Below are 22,135 nucleotides of genomic sequence, written 5' to 3' on the forward strand. Positions count from 1 at the left end.
GCTAAACAAATATAGAGGTGTTTTGGTGACAAAAAGGACTAGAACTTGGTTTGGTTTAGTAAGTATCTTTAGGATGTTCCGAATAATTCTTCCTTTCTTCAATCCAATCACAAACCTAAGGGTTCGGCTATTTGGAATAACATCCTTAAGGCCAAACAAGTTGTTGTTGCTGGTGTTGGGTGGGTTCTTGGCAAAGGTAATAATATTAGGTTTTGGGAAGATATTTGGCTATTTGATAGACCCCTATGTTTTGATGATAATATGGTGCCTTTATGGAGATTTATAAAGAAAGATTTGGCTTTCTGGTTAGTCATTATTGGTAGCAATCTTCTAGGGTTAGGTTGGAGGATATTGATGTTGTCCTTTTGTGTGGATCGGGATCATAATGATCTTTTTACCTAGAAGAAGACTTTAGATGGTTTGTTCTCGGTTGCCTCTACCATCAAGGTTATGAGTTCTCCTTCTCTATATCCTCCTGTGTGGGCCAAAGCCTGGTCTAAGATTCTTATTCCCAAAATCAACATATTTTTTTGGCTTCTTCTTCAAAATAAAATCCTTACTCTTGATAACCTCGTGAGGAGAGGTTTTCAACTTATGAATAGGTGTTGTTTGTGCCTTAATGCTAGTGAATTTGTCTCACATCTTTCTCTCCATTGTCCTTTTACCTCTGATATCTAGAGCAGAATCCTTAATCTCTGGAGTATTGAGTGGGTCTTGCCTAAGAAGGTGGAATATTTTTTTACTCAATGGAAATGCCCCTCTTCTAACCCCATTTTGAGAAATCTTTGGTCTTTGTTATTGCATTTTGTGTCTTGGCAAGTGTGGAAAGAAAGAAACAATTGTATATTCAGAAATGTGACTTGTTCTTCTAAGATTGTTTTTAAGAAAATTTGCAGAGCTACTAGAGAGAATTTGAACCTATCTATTGGTGATGTTGGACCTATTTCCTCATCCTATTTCAAGGAGAAGGATAATATTGTTGCTACGAAATGGGATCTTCTAGTTGATATCAGTAACTACAAAGTTAAAAAGAGTAGGGATGGTATTATATGGTGCTACCCTTAGGATGGATGGATGAAAATTAACTTTGATGGTGCAACTAAGGGGAACCCTAGTAGGGCAGCATATGGGGGTGTTATAAGAGATTCTAATAGGATTTGTGTGGCTCTAATTTCTTCTCTATTGGGGATTCATCCCAATCACATAGCGGAGGCCATGGGAGTTACCCTCAAAATTGCTAGACAATTAAAAATTAATAAAGTTTGGATTGAATGGGACTCATTAAATATTATTAGATGTCTTAAAAGACTAGACAAGCCTTCTTGGAATATTAAGAATATTATTCTTAATTCTCTTAAGATTATTGATGACTTTGAGGAATGTATAATATATCATGTTTTAAGAGAAGCCAATAGGTGTGTGGACTTCTTTGCTAACTTTGGAGTTAGCTCTATTACCTCTTTTTCGTGGAAAAATGAAGGATCATTACCTTTTGAGGTGAAGGGGAACTTATTGTTTGATCGAATTAATGGTACCAATTCTTCCCTATCTAATAATTATTACACTTAACAAGATCAGGAATGGTAATTATTATTCCGATAGGGGGAAACTTCTAGGTGGGATGATCTGGCTCTTTTTGCATGCTTTCTGGGTTGTTTTATCCGTTGAGTCTCTTAATGTTCATTTCCCCTGTTTTCATTGTCAAGATTTTTAGTTTGTGATTGTGATTAATATCTTTGGGCTGGTCATCACCATGGGTGGCAATATCAACATGATCAAACCCTCAAGTTGCCAAGCTTGGAAGAAGGAAAATAAAATCTGGACAAGGCTGTAGAAGGGAGGAGTGGCTAGTTTCATGAAGAAGCTGCATGGTAAGAAGGATCATGCCTCCAAAGCCTTTGTTAAGGAATGGTCTAAGAAGAAAGTCACCCTATTTGATCAAAATTTTAAATTAGATGATGAGTCAATTACGGAGGTGATGAGTATGTCCATGGAAGGCATGAAGTTCTTTAAGGATCGCAAGTTGTCTGACAGTGCCATGAAGACCTTCCCTAAATTTGATGTGGAGAGGAATAATCTGATAAAGTTAAACAAATCTTACTTTACCCCTCTTCAAATTAAAATTTTTTGGAGGAAAATGCTTAGGGAAATTATGGAGTATGTCACTGTCGATGGTAGGTTTACTAAAATCTACAACTATCATTTTGTCCTTTTAAACCATTTTAGCCATGGCATTAAGATTTATGTCTCGTATTATCTCACCTATTCTCTAAATGATAATGTGGTAGATTTCATTTAAAATCCTAAAGCTATCCCTCATGCCCATCAAGGTCTTATCATCTTGATTTATGAGTATTGTAAGGTCAGGGCTAAGCAAATTCAAAATGACTCGAGGGATGATAAGGAGTATGAACCAAGTGATGACCATGGGGAGTCCAACTCTAAGGAGGAGGAGAATGCCAGTTCACCTCCTAGGTTGGGGGATAATTCCATGGATCATATGTTTGATCCTGAGGAGGAGGGTAAGTTATCTCCGAATGAGTATGAAGAACAGAATTCTGAGTTAATGGATTTAGAGTCAGAAGATTTACAGGACAAGCCAGAAACCCTGATTGACATATTGGGCGCTGCAAGGAGCTCATCAGTTGATATTTATCATTTCAACAGGTGGACTTTCCATGAAATTAAGACTTTGAACTTAAAACTAAGAGCCACAAATGCCAAAATTGAAGAGGGGGAACTTAAGTAGCACAAAGATAGGCAGATGGCAAAAAATAAGAGGGAGGGTCAGGATACAGAAGAGTATGCTACTTGGACTATGGGGGAAAAAAATGATGTTAGATTTTAAAGAAGAATGGTGAGGCAGTGGAACTGTTAAAGGGAAGAAATGATCAGAAGAACAACGAGATCAGCCAAAAGATGATACAAAATGAGGAAGGTATGAAGAAAATTATGGAGAATAGTGCTGCTATGATGAAAGTTTTTGCGGTCAATATGAATGCTTTGGTTTCTAGGCTATAGAGTATTCATAATGAGAAGAATGTTATGGATTTGGAAAATGATGTTGGGGCCTCGATCTCGAAGATGACACCTCGCACCACTAGGAGAACAAGGTAGAGCACCAAACCGGTGGAAGAGTCTCTTCCATAGGACCTGTTGGACTTTAAGGAAGCTGCCAAGGCTATGTTACTGCTTGAGAAGGAGGCCTCCTAGAATTTAGACATTTTTAAGTAGGTGGTCTATGTTTGTTGTTTTTGCCAGCATCTCGTTGGCCTTTTGTTGGTCTTTCATTGACTGCTGGGTTTTTTTGCTCTTGGTTTGTAGCTAGTTTTGTTTCTTAGTCCTAGGTTCTCTTATGATTCTATAATGCTTTATCTTTAAATATTTGATGTAAGGGGTTTTGTGTCCACTCAAAACCTATATTTTCTTAATAAAAAACAAGGTGTTAAAGAAAAAGTGACTGATTTCATTGGTAGATACAAGCATTTGTGTTCTCAAACTTCTTTTCCAGTGCCTGATAATGATATTCAAAGAATTTTCATTTCTAATTTGCAAAAAGACATTAGAGAAAAACTTATGTTTAATGGGTTTACTTCCTTTTCATAGTTGTGCACAACACTTCACAATTATCAACTGATTGTGAGTCAAATGGAGAAATCTACTCTAATGGCTCTGAGTGATAAGGGTGAGAGTGTTCAACAACCATTTGTGAAGTTGAAACAAAACAAAGGCTTCATCAAATTCAATGACACCATTAACAACAACAATGTGAATGCTACAATAGGTGTGCCTACTATTTCTAATTTTTTTAAAAGAGAGAGAGAATTTACTCCTTTGAATGAATCTTTCTATAGCATCATGTCTCAGTTGTTACAAATAAATGTTATTAAAATTCCTCCAATAAAGCCAATTGACCCCTCCAAGGCAACTTCACCTCACTTTGATAATAATTATTTTTGTCAATTTCATCATCAACCTGGTCATGATACTGAAAAATGTTTTGCATTAAAATGTAAGATTCAAGACTTGATTGATAATAATATTATATTTGTGGCAGGTGTGAATAATAAAGGAAACAAATCAGTAGCTCATCCTAATCAAAGTCTTAAGATTTTCATTGATCCTTTACCCTCTCATATGTCTAATGTGATTGAGATTAAACATACTTCTTTCTCTCCCTCTGATTTTACTTTCACAGCTCACAAGGTGGTTAATATGGTAGAGAAAAAAGAAACACATAAGGATCCATGTATCACATTTGATCCTAGTGAGAGAAATAAGGCACCTAATTGCCCTTTATACATAGTTGCAAAGATCCAAGGCAAATCTTGTCGTGGTGTGTTTATGTATCCCTCTTGCATTGTAATGTCATCACTGAAGAATATCTTTATAGTTTATGTTTGCATCAACCAATCTATGATGATACTAATGTGGTCGTTAAGTTGTTTGATGGATTTTCTTGTCCTACTATTGGTTCTATCACACTTCCTATTGAGGTTCATACTAAATCTATAGATGTCCACTTTGTTATCATTCCTTCATTTGACCAATTCCGTGTGAAGTTAGTCTACCCTTGGCTATCTTCCATGAAGGCTATTGCTTCTCTAATACACGAGTGTTTGAAATTTGCCCACAATGGAGAAATCATAACTGTTAACCATAGCTTATTTCGACCAACCAGAAGAAGCCCGAGTGTTCCTATTGATTACTTTTGGCCTCAAAAATTTGGGTCTCTTCCACCAAGAAGTGATTCTCTCTTTTAATCTTATCAAAAATGGAAGAAAGATATAATCTTATCCTTAAGAAAACCTAGGACTCCAACACTAGATATTCCCATCATTCTTGAAGATGAAGTTCTTCTCCTAATGGATATAACTAATCTTCTGCCTAAGGAAGATTCCCAACCTATTCTTATGGATGAAACTACGCCTTTTCCAAAGAAAAACAATAATATTCCTCTCAAGATTATACCTATACCTCCTCCTCATGATGGACCAGATTTCCTTCCTACACCAAACATTCCTCCTTTATATGGTGTAGTTCCACCTCCTTCCTCTTATATAGAGAAGAGACCCGCCTCTCCTCTTGTTCAACCTAAAATACCTCAACCTAACCATCCAACTAACAAATATGAGAACATTCCTCCTTCAAAAAATATTCTTCCTTCTTCCCATCCATCCGCTAAGGCTTGAGGGAATTGTTTTACAAGAGAACGCCAATGAAAACATCGTGTTAGAGCTTGTGAAGTTGTTTCTCAAACTATTCAATCTCCCAAAAGACCAACAATTGACATGATTCCATTTTCTCCTCAGCAAGATGTTGAACCTAAATCTTCAAATCATGAGTTGCAAAACGTATGTCATGGTTTTACTTCTATTCATGTTAGAGCTCCTCTTTTTATAAATCTTCATGAAGAAATGGGTGAAAATGTTATTCATGATGGCAATACAACTCCTAATGCTTCTGATTGTGAATATGAATATGTTGATGTTGACAAACATTTATCTGCAAATTTTTTAAAACCCTCAATCCTTGCTCCTAGAAATGAACAAAGTGACTTAGCACATGAGCATAGTCCTTGTTTGGATCTTGTGATAGCTCCATTTGTTGTGCTCAATATCTCTCCTCTAGCGTGTTTCCCGCCTTCCTGAAATAGTGATTAGCAAGATCAGGAGGAGGATGTCGTGCTAGACTAGCTACATTAGCACCATGGATCCTTTACCTCTCTCTTTTCTTTCTCTTTTGTGACCATTCTTCTATGTGTTTCCCTATTCTTGTATTTGTTTTTCCTAGTGATGTCTACTTGAGGACGATGCAAAGCATTGAGATCTCTTTTAGTCTCTTTCATGTTGACTCAAAAGACACGTGTTTCCTTTCTTCCTGGTGGTTTCCTTCCTTTGGGGAATGAGGACTATTCTATGCATATATATACATGATATACATGAGTTATCATACAACATACTAACCCTGAGGAAAGTGAAGCCACCTCGTGATTTGTCTTTTGTTTTCATTATCCTTGGGTTTATTCCTCGATTGGGGGCTAAATCCTTGCGATAACATGCTCGCTCTTTCTCTCTCTTAGGTGTATCCCACCTTAAAGCAATCATTCTCGATAAGGCATGCATGATCTCTTTAACATGGGGGCATACACTCTGCTCATATTTTCCTTCTTGATACTTGGAGTTACTTGGTGAACTTGGCTTTGCTTTGTAATTTTTGGTATCCTTTCTTGTCATGACTCATAGCGAGGGAAAATTTACTACTTGCATTCATGGTTCTCCCTCTTGATCTTCCCTTTTACTTCATCAATCAACATTGCAAGATCCTTAGTCCACCAGGGGCTTGGTGTATCTTCCCTCCTTGACGTGGTGAAAGTATTTCAATATTGTCTCCTTGTACTTTACTGGTAGTATTGACGTACGCTTATACTCTCGTTAAAGTGGGGGCTAAATGTAGCGTCATAAAATTGTGACCCTTGCAAATTTTGACTGCATTTGGGTCTTTGCATTAGTAGACAAATCCCTAAGCCTGATCGGAGACCTGAAACATGCTCATGCCATCAACAACTTGCATTTTCCATTATTCTACATTGTCTCTTAGCTACTGCCTATCCTAAATTAGGGCAAGACATGGGCGTGGTGCCCCTATCCTTTGTGGCGCCCTTGGCCTAGCCCTATTTTGGGCCCCCTTTGGTCCTATCTAGCATTGGGCTTGTCATTTTTTGAGCGGGAAAAGTTTCCCTATGTTAGCCTAAGGTGGGAAATTATCTAAACACCCCTAATTGGCAAGTATATAAGGAGTGCTTCCTCTCCTATTTGCATAAGTTTGATAGGTGGATCAAAAGTTGATAAGTGAAGTTGATCATAAGCATTCAAGCATTGAGAATTTCAAGTCTCCTTTCAACACTAGGTGTCACATTCAAGACAAGGATTCAACCATTACAGAGGAGATTTCTACCAACATTCAAGACATCCTATTTCACATATCCATTCAAGCAAATTCATCTACAAAGATATCAACCTTTTAATTACATCCCCTCCTTGAGGTGGATTTACTTACAGAATTTTAAACCACTTGGTCAATTCCAAAATGGGGTTTGACCTAAAGGAAATTCCCAATCCCAACAACATTTTCCTCTGTTTTCCATGTGTAGATTGTAGTTACACAGTCGTAATTGCAGGTTTAGGCTTCATTTTCAGAGATGGAAAAACCCTTTTTGTCACATAGATTTTTTGGAGGATCATGTGTAACTTCAACCTAATCCTTGCAAATTTTTCTTAGATTTGCAGGGAAGATTCGTCTCGACATTCTACTGCTAATTTCAGGTGCACAAATTCATCCCGCATCTCTATCTCAAGATATAATTGCTTCTTTGTCATTTCCACATAGTCTCAATTTTCTTAGTTCAAGTTATCTATTATAAAAGAGGGTTAATTTAATTTCCTAATACATTCCAAATTTCCTACAATTCACTTAGTATTCAATCTCTTTCCATTGGGATTGGATCTAGTGAATTCAACCCCTCTTTTAAATACATAATGTTTGTGAAAAATTGAAGGGAATCCTTTGTGAAACTTTCATCCCTATTTTGAGAGGAGTAAAGCTTTCCACTTGATCTCCCCTCATCACTTTTCACCATATTACAAGGGCAAAGAGAATGTAGTGGTAGATGTTTTGAATTGTAGATGACATGAGATTGCAATATTGTCCCTTGGGCTGGATTTGAGAGAAAGAATCCTTAGGATTCTTCCTTTGGCTACTTGATATCAAGAGGTTAGAGTCGTGACTGAGACTGGAAGATCATTAGAGGGTAGATATTCTGGATATAATCTTGAGGCATATGGCTTTCTTTGACATCTTGGGTGGATCTATGTACCTTCATTGGATGGACTTCATACTTTGATCATGACCGAGGCCCATTGTGCACCTTATTTGGCACATCTCGGTGTCAAGAAGATGCACACAAATATTAGACAAATATATCATTGGGCTGGAATGAAACATGACATTTTTTATTTTGTATCGAAGTGTTTAGAATGTCAGTGGGTAAAGGTGAAGCATCAACATCATGCAGGGATTTTACAACCTAATTTGGTACTGGATTGGAAATGGGACATCATTTCCATGGAATTCATAGTCGAGTTGTCTGTTTCTTCACATCATCATGATGCCATCATGGTCATTGTTGATAGATTGACCAAAGTTTCTCATTTTGTTCCTATTCAATCTTCTTATACAACAGCAGTGGTGGAACAAGTTTTCATGGAAGATGTGGTGAGGCTTCATGGGATTCCTAGGCAGATCATTTCAAATAGAGATCTTATGTTTACTTCATCATTGTGGACCTCACTTCCGTATTCTTTAGGGACCCAGTTGAACTTTAGTTCATCTTATCACCCAGAGATCGATGTTCAGACCAAGTGTGTGAATCATATTTTGGAGGATATGCTTCACATGTATATTATGGATGAGAAGTCATGCTGGGAGGAATATCTTTATCTAGTAGAGTTTTCTTATAACAATGGATATCATAGCTCCATAGGTATGTCTCCCTTCCAGGCATTATATGGTTTTCCTTTCTGTACTCCTTTGAGTTGAGATCGGTTAGAGGACAGGGTGTGTATGTTGATGCTCACAAAGTGGATCGTCAGTTTTTTGTTGGTGACCGAGTATTCTTGAGAGTACATCCATGAAAGAGTCTGATCCGTTATGGAAAGGGTTCTAAGTTTGTGCATCGCTTTGTTGGCCCTTTTGAGATCCATGAGAGGATAGGACCTATTGCCTACCATCGCGCCTCACCACCGAGCCTATTCCACATCCACGATGTATTTCATGTTTATGTTCTTAGACCTTATCATCCTTATGTGACCCATCTTCTTGATTGGAACACATTGCAGGTCGAGGATGGGTAGTTTTCCATGGAGCCCGTGCGCATTCTATAGCGTCGGGGTTTGACCCTCAGGGGTCATATCATCGACTAGGTAAGGATCCTATGGGACCCAAATGATGAGACCTCAACTGCATGGGAGGATATAATGAAGATGAGAGAGCTACGCAAAAAAAATTTGTAGGCTTCCAGGAGTAGGCCTAGTTTTGGTGGGGAGGATGTAGTACCCCTCCCTCGATAAGACTTTTTAGATACTTATTTTGACTATGGTTAACTTTTTAGTGGATATTAATGGATACATTATATGGTGATGTTTTTCTCTGATAACAATTGTAACGCCCCACTAGGAAATCCCTTTGGGGTTTCCCGGTGGGGTGTTACAAAAATAACTTTATTTGATTGATTTCAAGGAAGATTGAATGGGATATAATAATATTTTCTTAGGAAGAACATGTGTGGATTTTATCTCAATGTCAATAAAATTTTTCCTCCAAAAATGGATAAAAGAAGATGTTGTGTTTATCCCCTCAATATAGGAAAAAAGGTGGTGTTGTTTTGCTCTAGAATGAAAGAAAAGACAATAGAAACAGAGGTCATTACAAGAATAATATCGTTGGTTATGTTGTTACCAAAATAAGATGGTTGATTATGTAGTACTCATTGATTATGTTGGTTATGTTGTTACCAAAAGATTGACCTGTTAACACCTAGTACAAATACCAGAGAAAAAAAATCCATGGGAGATGGTTAGTCCATGTACCAAATCCAAAGGGGGCTTCTTGCGATTAGTCCAACGATGTCCCCTCAGCATCACCCGAGGATATTTGAATCTGCTACCCAACTTTGATACAAATTATTGGAACATGTTTGTCATTGTGCAGAAAGATCAACTTGTTAATTCTTGATACAAACACTAAAGATAAATAGATCCATGAGAGGTGGTTAGTCCATGTCCTAAATTTGAAGGGGGACACTAGCGATTAGTCCAACAAAGATAACATGAAAAAAAAGAAAACTATGATTGCCACATAATAAGTAATAAATAGCGAACAAAAGTGTGTGGTAACAAAGGTTGGTAACATGAAAGAAGCATGTGAGGGATTGTAGACAAATAAGAGAATCAAAACAATAAATTTTGGGCTAGGCAAGATAAATTAAGGGAGTTTTTTAGAGGTGAATCTTCACCAATTGATGAATACTTCATATTGGCCAATTCAAAATTGGCGAATACATTGCAATCGATGGGGTGGCCAAATTGCCTATATTTTACAAAGTATTGGTCAAATGCATTTCAATTGGCCATCAATTCATTTTATGAGACATATGTAATTAATTATTTTTTAATAACAAACTACATGTTTCCAATGTTGTAATTAATATTTTTGCTTGGAATTTCAAATGCATGTAATAATTCACCCACATATTCACCAATACCATTAAAAGTTCATTGTATATGAGGACCCATTTCACCAATAATATTATAACTCTATGCTAACCCTAGGTCAATAATCACCTTGAAAATTATGACATATGTGGTTTGTCAAGGTTTGATTCGCCCAACATTTACATGTATCATTTTATAATTACACGGGATTTGCCATTTTTTACTATTCCATTTAAAATATCACATTATTCTATAAAAAATGATTGATATAAATACAATCAAAACTCTATTTTTTTTTTTACATTTTTTTTTACTATAAGTTGGTGATTCAAATCATTGACAAGTTGTGACTATGGATATTGCTACATCAGTAGTCAATGAAAACTTAAAGGTAAGTGATCATTTATTTTTAGTGATAAGATTATTTATCTCTTTGTCATTCTTAATTATTGCAAACAATATTGATTAGGGAGACATCCAAGGCCAAAGGAATTGAGGATCTATATTCTATCATTTCTTCTTAAACAAAAAGATACCTTTTATAGATTTTATTTTGTGAGAGATGTCAAGCAAGAACAAGGCTTCTGAAAATTGCAAAGGGAGGTCATAAAATGTATAGCAATAATGTTACACTTTGGAAATGTTTGTGATCCATCAAATGGAGCTACAACACTAGCACTTACAAATCAAATATTAATAAAAAAGACAATATCTTAGAGCAAGATCAGGATGGGCTGATTGACTTAGATGAAAATACCAAAGATTATATTCCAAGGGATACTAGTGTATCTATAATGAGTTAATTGATTGTTGGCATTACAGTAAGAAAGATTGTTGATATTCAATAAGGATATTGAGAAGGTTGTCGAAGATCGGCAGGAAGATCTACAGCGCAAATTGAACCGCAATAACCTTATGTAAGTTCCAAGAAGGGAATGCAAGTCCCGAGGTAAGGTAAAACATTTTCAGATCAGAAGGATACATTGAATCTGGTCAAGTTTGAAGATTTGATGGCTAAGATTGATCATGGGAAATGTGATCAAGGAGATTTAGCGGTTAGCAATTGTTTATAAATAAGAAATTGTTAATAAACAATGTATGCGGACAAGTGTATGCATAGGGATGCTACATAGTGATTACTGAGCACAGAAGCTTGAAGACCTATTTGAATAACAGAGTAGAAAGCTCAGTAGAGGGACAAGATAAGTCCTATGACTAGATTGTTTTGAGCAAATAAGAATCTACTGTAGCATTTTAGATGTGAAGTTATAGATAGATTTTTATTACTGTTATTTTGTAAGTGACAGAAAATCTCTTAACTGAGTGGACTTAACAGTCTTATATGTAAACCCTCTAGCAAGGTAACATTCTAAGTGAGTGTTTGAAATCCTTTAACAAGGTCACTTCTAACAAAGTGAAGATCCTAACAGATTTGAGGGAAATCCCTTAACCGGGTCACATCTAGCAATGTGTTTGTAATCTTTAACAGGATTTACTTTTAACCGAGCATACTCTAGAAGAGTATATTTCTTAGTGGGTCCGAAATCCCACAATGGTTTTTCCCTATTTGGGTTTCCACGTTAAATATGGTGTTATGAGTGTTATTATGATTACGTGTTCATAAGTTTGCAGGTTTAGCAATTTTTGGTTAAGTTGCTAAAGTATAAGTTACTAAGGTTGAATCTGTTGATTTTATGGAAGTTTAAGTTTGTATGATTCACCCCCCCTCTCATCTTGTTAGCTATTAGGATCAGCTCTTTACATTAAGTATCAGAACTAACAATTGGTATTAGAGCTAAGGACTCTGGAAGAAAAAGTTTAAAGGTACTTGAGGCAAAGATCCGAAGATGTATAAAAGGGATGCACCAAAGCTAAACAAGTCAAGTTTCTCCACATGGCAAAAAAGGATGAAGCTGCATTTATCAGGAATTGGAGAATATGCAACATATTATCTAGAGAAAGATTACATTGCACCGAGTACCAAGCCTATGACCTTGGAAGAGATCAAGGAAAAGCAAGAACATATTCAAGCTATGATTGAAATAACATCAGCATTGACCGACTCAAAGTTTAATGATCTAGAAGGCTGCAATGATGCAAAAGCAATGTGGACTAAGCTCATATCTGTATATGGAGGTGATGAACATGTTCAAAGAGAAAAAGTAGATAGTCTAAGAGGACAACTTGAATCCATGAGGATGAATGAAGGTGAGAACATAACCCAATACAGTACAAGACTAAAGGAGATTGTCAATCAAATTAAAGGAGCAGATGGAACTATTGAAGAAAAGGATATAAAAGTTGTTAAGAACCCTTCTACCAGCTTATGCTATTCGAGTCTCTGCAATCAATGAATTGAGGTATGTACCTAACATGCCAGTTTCTTTGGATGCTACTATTGGTAAGCTACATGAATTTGAGTTAAGTAATTCTAATAACAGAGGGTCTTCGGTAAATAAAGTAGAATCTGCATTCAGTTCCTTTCATATTGGTGAATCTAATGATTACAATGATAGAATGAGTAAGTACTCTGAAGGGGATCATAGTAGAGCAAGTGAAAGATTTCTCAAGAACATGGAAAAAGTGCACAAACTATATGAGGAAATCAAGAAGCAAGAAGAATTTGAAGCATTATTAGATAGAAGGTTACCGAGAGGAAAAGGTAATTATAAAGGAAAGCTACCTTTAAAATGTTTCAATTGTGATAAAATAGGACATATGGCTTCTAACTTCCCTGACAAAGAATCTAGTGAAAAGAGAGAATACCGAGATAACAGGCAGAAAGATAACCAATACAGAGTACACTGAGACTTCAAAAGGAGAGATAGAAAGACATGTCTAGTAGCAGATGAGGAATCCAACGATGACGAATATGATGAAACTGATATTGAGGAAGTTGTTTATGTGGCTATTAAAGATGGATCTGATGAGGAAAGGTATGAAGAAAAAGCCCAAATATCTCACATAAATAATAATGATTCTTGGATCATAGACAGTGGATGCTCACATCATATGATAGGTGATAAACACAAGTTTGTTAAATTAGAAGACTATGATGGAGGCTATGTAAGATTTGGTAATGATGCACCATGTCCGGTGAAAGGTATATGATCTATAACACTTCTTGACAATGCTAAATGTGATGATGTATACTGGGTTAAAGGTTTGAAATACAATTTGTTGAGTGTAGCATAGCTAAACAATACAGGATACTGAATAGAATTTCAGAAAGGAATTGTCAAAGTTCATGACAAACATGGAAAGTTAGCTACTACCGGGAGACAAACAAAAGGTAATACATTTCATCTTGACTCAACTTGGAACAAGTGTCTTTATGCAAAGATAGATGACACTTGGTTATGGCATAAAGGGTTTTGTCATGTAAATTTTGATAATCTGATCAAAATAAGTAAGAAGCACTGAGTAAGAGGACTACTGAGTCTTGAAAAACTTGAGAATGCTATGTGTCGAGGATGCCAGATGGGTAAGATGACAAGATCAAGCTTTACAAGTAAGTCCTACACTTCTAAATGAATTTTAGATCTAGTACACACTGATCTTTGTGGTCCTATGAAAGTTCAAAGTTATTATGGTGATAAATATTTCATATTATTTGTGGATGATTACTCAAGGATGATGTCAGTTATTTTTTTAAAAGAAAAATCAGAAGCTTTTCAAATGTTCAAATGGTACAAGGCAAGAGTTGAAAATGAAATAGGAAGACAACTGAAATGTCAAATCTAATAGAGGAGGAGAATTCACTTCTGATGAATTTAACTTATACTACAATGATCATGGTATAAAGAGGCAAGTATCTGCACCAAGAACACCTCAGCAAAATGGAATAGCCAAGAGAAGAAACGGATCAATTGTGGATTGTGCAAGAACCCTGATGATAGAAAAGAGGGTACCTCAAACATTTTGGAGAGAAGCAATCAACACTGCAGTTTACACCCTGAACCGAGTTCAACTTAAGAAAGGAACTATGAAGACACCATATGAGAACTGGTATGACAAGAAAAGATGACAGAAATGGAAAGTTTGATTAGAAAAGTGAAGAAGGAACATTTCTTGGTTATTCTTCTAGAAGTAAAGCATTTAAATGTTTGATCAAATCATCTAACAAAATAGTGGAAAGTGCAAATGTGAAAATTGATGAATTTGTAGAAAGAAATGATGAAGGAAATTCCAAAGAACCAGAAGATTATGAAGAATTTGTTTATGTTCAACCGAGAAGTCCTACCGAGAAAGCTGCTAAAGAAAATGAAGATAATGTCTAGTTACCAAGTGATGAAGAAGATCATACAAAACCTACCGAGCCTATATTAGCCAAATATGTCAGAAGACATCATGCATCAAGTCAGATTATAGGAGATAAAGATGATCTGGTGATGACAAGAAACAAACTGAGACATAACACATGTCTGATTTTTGAATTTGAATCGAGAATAGTAAAAGAGGCATTTAACAGTGAAGATTGGGTAAATGCTATGACAGAAGAAATTGATCAAATCAAGAAGAATGACACATGGACACTAATCCCAAGACCAAAGGACAAAAATGTAATTGGTACTAAGTGGATTTTCAGAAACAAGCTAAATGAAAAAGGTGAGGTCATTCGCAACAAAGCAAGACTAGTTTGCAAAGGTTATGCTCAAGAAGAAGGAATAGATTATGGTGAGACTTTTGCACCTATGGCTAAACTTGAGGGAGTAAGAACATTGTTGGCATATGTTGCTTTCAAAAATTTCAAGGTATATCAAATGGATGTTAAATTTGCATTTTTGAATGGTATACTAGAAGAAGAAGTTTTCATTGAACAACCTAAAGGATTTGTTGAAGACAAGAGTAAAGATCAGGTATGCAAACTGAACAAAGCCTTATATGGTCTGAAACAAGCACCTAGAGCATGGTATGAAAGATTGCACTCTTATTTAATCAAGATTGGTTTTATAAGGACAAGTGAAAACAACAATATGTACATGAAGAAAGATGAGGACAATGGAATACTGATCTCAGCCATATTTCTTGATGACATTATATTTTGTGGTAATGACTCCTTATGCCAGAACTTTGGAAATGAAATGTGCAAAGAATTTGAGATGTCACTAATTGGTGAGATAAAGTATTTGATAGGTTTACAGATATTGCAAATGAAAGATGAGATTTTTATTACTCAATCCAAGTACATAAAGGAAATCTTGAAGAAATTTGGAATGGAGGATTCTAAACCAGTAAGTACTCCTATGACTACTAACTATAAATTATCAAAGAATGATGAATTTGCATCTGTTGATGAGACACTTTACCGATCTATGATTGGAAAATTGCAATATTTTGTGCATAGTAGACTAGATATAGCACATGCAGTAGGTATTGTAGCAAGATTCTCTAAAGATCCCAAGGAAACCCATATGACAGCAATCAAGAGAATTTTCAGATACCTGGGAGGCAGTGAAGATTATGGCTTAGTATATGAAAAGAGAAATAATTTTGATTTAAAAGTTTATACTGATGCTGATTGGGTAGGCAACATAGATGACAGGAAAAGCACAAGTGGTGGAGCTTTCTTTTTGGGAGAAAGACTAGTAAGTTGGCTTAGCAAGAAAAAAGGATGTATTTCTCAATCTACAGCAAAAGCTGAATATGTTGCTGCAGCATTGAATTGTACCAATATAGCATGGATCAAACAACTATTGGAAGGTATAAATGAGAACGTTACAGAGCCAACAACTATATTCTGTGATAATACTAGTGCCATTAACATTTCAAAGAATCCAGTGATGCACTCTAAGACAAAGCATATATCTATAAAGTATCATTATCTTAGAGAAGAAGTTCAAGAGAAGAAAGTTGTGGTGGAATATATCAGTTCAAAGGAGCAATTAGCAGACATCTTCACAAAGCCACTGCCAAGGGACACTTTTGAGTATCTCAAAAGCATGTTAGGGGTCCTACCCCTATCTTCTACTCACTAACCAAGTTCGGTGAAAGCATCAATTTGATGAATCTACAGAATATTATGTGTGGATTGATGCTGATTTATGCACTTTAGAAGGTTTTCTAAAGGTGTGCAAGAAAAATGAATAGAGACAAGTTGATCTGACCGAGACTGAGATGTTACACAGCAAAGCAAATCACTTCACAGAGGAAGAAATCATGATTTAGTTCTTTTACTTTTTGGCATTGTTGTCAAAGGGGGAGAATACTAAATGGTTGACTGCATAGTAAAGCCCTAAATGATGGAAATAATAGAAGACTAATGACAGGGGGAGTAGATTGCAAAATGGAGAAGACTTCAGAAGACAACAGATCAAGGATAAAAGGAGAAGTCTAACAACAATCTGAATCTGAATCAAGTTGAATATCTTGTTCGTATTACCATTTAATTGTTGGTTTTGCCATCAATGCCAAAGGGGGAGATTGTTGGCATTACAATACGAAAGATTGTTGATGTTCAATAAGGATATTGAGAAGGTTGTTGAAGATTATTGATATAACTGAAGAAGGATGATAACTATCTTTATAACATTATTTTGTCATTGATGTCAAGAAATTGATTATCTGATTTAGTATGATGTTACCATATCTTGAGAAGATTGATTGGAAGAGAATTAAGATGTTGGTAAAAGACACAGAAAGAATGTGATGAATAAAGGGAGGAATAAGTTATTCAATGGGCAACTATTACTGAGTTAGACAATGATGAGATCATGATGTTTAGATTGTTTTGATATCCTACATATGTTGTTGATTGTAAGGTTAATACTATACTATGCAACCGAGCAATGAACCTAGTCGGTAAACCCTAAGGAACCTAGTCAGTAAACCCTAAGGTTATCGATATCGGTTAATGAAGGCGAAATGTCTACCGAGTGAAGTTTAGTATTTACCGAGTTGCAACCGAGTTATGACAGTGCACATGGGATGGATAAAAGCATTATTTAATGAAGGACAATGATTAGCTGGAGATGTATAAATGATTGGTATGTCATGCATGAAGTTTGTTAAGGATCTATGGAAAAGGAAAATCAGCAGGAAGATCTACAGCGCAGATTGAACCGCAATAACCTTATGTAAGTTCCAAGAAGGGAATGCAAGTCCCGAGGTAAGGTAAAACATTTTCAGATCGGAAGGATACATTGAACCTAGTCAAGTTTGAAGATTTGATGGCTAAGATTGATCATGGGAAATGTGATCAAGGAGATTTAGCGGTTAGCAATTGTTTATAAATAAGAAATTGTTAATAAACAATGTATGCGGGCAAGTGTATGCACAGGGATGCTACATAGTGATTACCGAGCACAGAAGCTTGAAGACCTATTTGAATAACAGAGTAGAAAGCCCAACAGAGGGACAAGATAAGTCCTATGACTAGATTGTTGTGAGCAAATAAGAATCTGCTTTAGCATTTTAGATGTGAAGTTGCAGATAGATTTTTATTACTGTTATTTTGTAAGTGACAGAAAATCTCTTAACCGAGTGGACTTAATAGTCTTATATGTAAACCCTCTAGCAAGGTAACATTCTAAGTGAGTGTTTGAAATCCTTTAACAAGGTCACTTCTAACAAAGTGAAGATCCTAACAAATCTGAGGGAAATCCCTTAACCGGGTCACATCTAGCAATGTGTTTGTAATCTTTAACAGGATTTTCTTTTAACCGAGCATACTCTAGAAGAGTATATTTCTTAGTGGGTCCGAAATCCCACAATGGTTTCTCCCTATTTGGGTTTCCACGTTAAATATGGTGTTATGAGTGTTATTATGATTATGTGTTCATAAGTTTGTAGGTTTAGCAGTTTTTGGTTAAGTTGCTGAAGTATAAGTTACCGAGGTTGAATCTGTTAATTTTATGGAAGTTTAAGTTTGTATGATTCACCCCCCCTCTCATCTTGTTATCTATTAGCATCAGCTCTTTACATTAAGTATCAGAACTAACAATTGACTTGGATGACAATTTTTTAGATGATGTTGTTGCATGAAAGGGGAAAAGAAAAGCCAAATAAAAAATGGGGTGAGAGTGAGATGTGATAAGGAAATTTTAGATTGAATGGGTATCAAAGTAGCCATCATTGAACCAATGGAGAATGCAAACAAAGATGAACAACCTCCAAAAAAAAAAAAAGTGTAAGATTTTTAGTTCGAAATATAAAAGGGGCAAGAAGTTGCAACTAAAATTGGACACTATAGAAAGCATATCAATAAAGTTTGTGAAAAATAAATCATAATGAAAATGAACAATAAATGATAAGATGAAAAATAAAAGAAGAATATTTTTGTGTTAAGAATGCCCTTGAATACAATGAGCTTATGAAAAGAAAGGAAAAGGTTGTTGAATTTGGTAACTCAATTCAAGCTCAATTTGGAAATATTATGGTAGAAGCACAAAAGGCAAAAACTATTTAGTTGAGTGTTGTATTCCATATTTTGACAAGAGAACATCCTATGATAGAACATAGTAGTTTATTATCTTTTTAAGGTGTACCTAACTTTTTTCACACGTATTGGTCAATAAACTCTTGATGAGAATGGGAAATTTGTCTTATTAAGGTGGGAAAACAATATTTATAGGAAAAATTTAAATTCAACCTCTACTACAAATTATTTTTAGATAGACTTATAATGGTAGATAATACTTCTTGGGTACATATGCATGTGTGTACTTTTAAAATCTAAGAACACTGAGAGGGGGGGGGGGGGGGGTGAATCAATTTTCTACCGAAATAATCAATTTTAACCTTATTAAACCATGCATTCACCAACCAGTAAACCGGTACATATAAGATTGAAATAAGTAAAGCAATAAATAAGCCAATCACACAAATGAAACACCATAACACAAAGAATTATACATGGAAAACCTCAAAGAGGAAAAACCACAGTGGGATTTGTGACCCACAATATCAATTCACTGGCCATATGAAGAGATATTACAAAATATAGGGGCTTGCACTTGTAGGAAGGATTACAACCTAGAGCACACTGCTCAATCACAAAAGGAGTCTCACTGACTACATAAAAATCCAGACTACAATCCAGAGAAATGAGTGAACTGCAAAGCTAGCATCTCCTATTCCTGAATAGAGTTCTGGTTAAAGCTCTGTCCATTCCGGTTCTGAAACCATAAACCCTTACCTGAATACCCTCTTACATAATCAATATTCCTCACATTACAATTATCTCTCTCTCATATATCTCATAACCTCTCATATCTCTTATTACAAAATGATCTAATCAATTGTCCTATATACCCTTACAATCCTTCATCCCTTATGTCATCTTACATAGATAATTACAAAGTGAATATACATGTCAACTCAATTACATATATTAATATAAAAATCAATTGATGATTATTGGATTTCCCAAATGATGTTGGCCTCCAATACCTATAACCTGATGAAGTCATGTCGGCCTGCAATGTCGGTACCCAAAGAATTCCTCCTACCGGTGCTAGTGAAGTGTCTACCGGTAAACAACCAAACCAAATTATGAAATCCAGAAGATGTTTCCATCAGTGACAACATAATGAAACCAATCAAATGAGTGTCAATTTACAACAATCTCTCCCTTTGGCATTGATGGCAACACTAGTGAAAAATGATAATGGTTTCCATCTACTAGTTTTCACCCTGAGACTGCTCCCCCTGAGCTGAATATCCATTTGTGATCATGATTTGAAAAAAATACTCCATATCTCCATATCTCCCAATGCCAAGAATATATTTTTCACCTAAACCTCCCCCTTTGACATCAATGCCAAAAAATACCAAAAACTAGGACAAAGAATGAAAGACTGTATAAAGAATGTCCCAATATACCTTACCGGAGCTGAATATATTTGAAAATTTCTGAATAGGCTTTCTCCAAAAGATCTAGATAGGTATCCCAACCTGATTTAAGTGTTCCAAAAGTAGATACAAGTCTATTAAGCATATGGGCATATGACTCTTTATCCTTAAGTTCTATCGGTGTGGGCTTACCAACCAAATCAATACACTCCTTCTTATGTGCACTTAATGAGTCCAACGAGGGACTCACCAAACCTCTAAGACCTCTATCTCTCCTTATGATTTTATCTTTATCTCTTTGAAGAGCTGAAACTTGAGCTTCCAATGCCAAAATTTGACCATCAATAGATGTTGTTAAAGAATTTAGACCATCAAAATAGTTGACTCTACCTACAATCTTCTCCTAAGTATCCTTAATCCTTTTATCAAAATCAACTGTAAGTAAACCTACGTTACAAAATATTCTGTAAATATTAGTACATTGCCTCCAAGCATTATCAATCAACTTTAGCTTATCATTAATCTCCTTCTTCTCTGATTCAATCATTTGATCAAAAGTTGCTCTCTTAGCCTATGTAAATGTCTCCAGTGCTTGCATATTTGATATCTGCTGTAAAGTTTGAAAGTCCCTAGAAATGTTCTTTCTGATTATTTTAAGCTTCTTGGATGGGCTAGCTCCTTTGTCAAATTTGCACTCTGGGATGTCTATTCAAAATAGGGATAGACTGATCAATAACTCCTTTGTCCATAGATCCTTCCTTCATCATTTTCTATGAAACCATCATAATGAGCTCAGTAGAACTCATCTCAATTAAGCTTGTCTATTCTACCTGTGAGGTGTCAATTGACAACAATGATGTGCTCACTACCAGTTCCCTACTAGATTCCTCTCTCTTCTCCTCTAATGGTTGATTAACTTTTATTACTTCCTCTTTTGCGTCAGTGGCTTCACCACTTGGTGCAGTATCAGTTACTATCGGTTCCTCCTTATGAACTATGACCTCAACTTGTACATTTTGATCCGGAGGACTATTGTCCTCAACATTAGTAACCTATACATTTGCAACCTTTACACTCTCTGAGTCTTTCGGTATCTCAACATTTGTCGATGTCACCTTTGTGTCATGTACATTAGATTCTATCGGGGGCTCTATATCCAATATCTTAATATTTTTCAAAATTGAGGGTGAAGCACCCACAATACCTTTTCCTTTCCCTTCAACCGAGATGTATGTAGTATCTATCTTACCTTTCGATGAAGTATAGAAACCAGGGTTTGTAGCCAAGAACTGAACCCATGCCTTGTGTCTCTCAGTGACTATCTCATTAACCCTTCCTAACATAAGATTGATTATTTTATGCTTGCTTTGAAAGATTTTCCTATCTGCAACCTCAAGTGTCCTATCCAACTCCTCTAGAGTAATGGATGCACAAGTAGCCAATAGCTCTTGAATATTTATATGCCTATCCTCCTCCATAGCTGATAATCTTCTAGCATCTAAATTGTTGTATAACTGTGTTGGTATTTGATTTTCAATTTCCAACAAAGCTTTCTTATATATATCCAAATACAATAAAACTGCTTCCTCAACTTCTCCCTGTTCATCATTATCTAAAAGCTCATAATAAACTTGTACATTTTTCAACATACCATCCTTAGTAATTTCATCAACCAATTCTACACAAGTCTTGGGTGGAATAATAGTTACATTACCAGTGACAAGTGCCAGGTCAATGCCATCCATCTTCTTTCTTCTTCCAGTACTAGATGGTGCAAAAGGTGTTCCCTTTGGAGATCTCTTCTTTGCCAGTACCTTGATTGTAACTTTTCTAACCGGTTGCTTCCTATCTTCCTCCTTAGTCTCTTCACCTTTCTTCCTTAATACCCTCTTGAGTGCTAATGGTGTGTTATCTTCAGATCCAAAGTCTGATGCAATAGGTTCAACAAAAAATTTAGGCTATTTCGTCTTCCTTTCTTTTTTAGGAACATCATCAATTAATGCTTTGATGTCGTGAGATACCCATTCCATAAATTTGCTTGCCTTGCCCTGTTGTTTCTCCTTATTCTTCTA

Source organism: Cryptomeria japonica, chromosome 7, assembly GCF_030272615.1.
Source record: "Cryptomeria japonica chromosome 7, Sugi_1.0, whole genome shotgun sequence".
Classification (NCBI taxonomy): domain Eukaryota; kingdom Viridiplantae; phylum Streptophyta; class Pinopsida; order Cupressales; family Cupressaceae; genus Cryptomeria; species Cryptomeria japonica.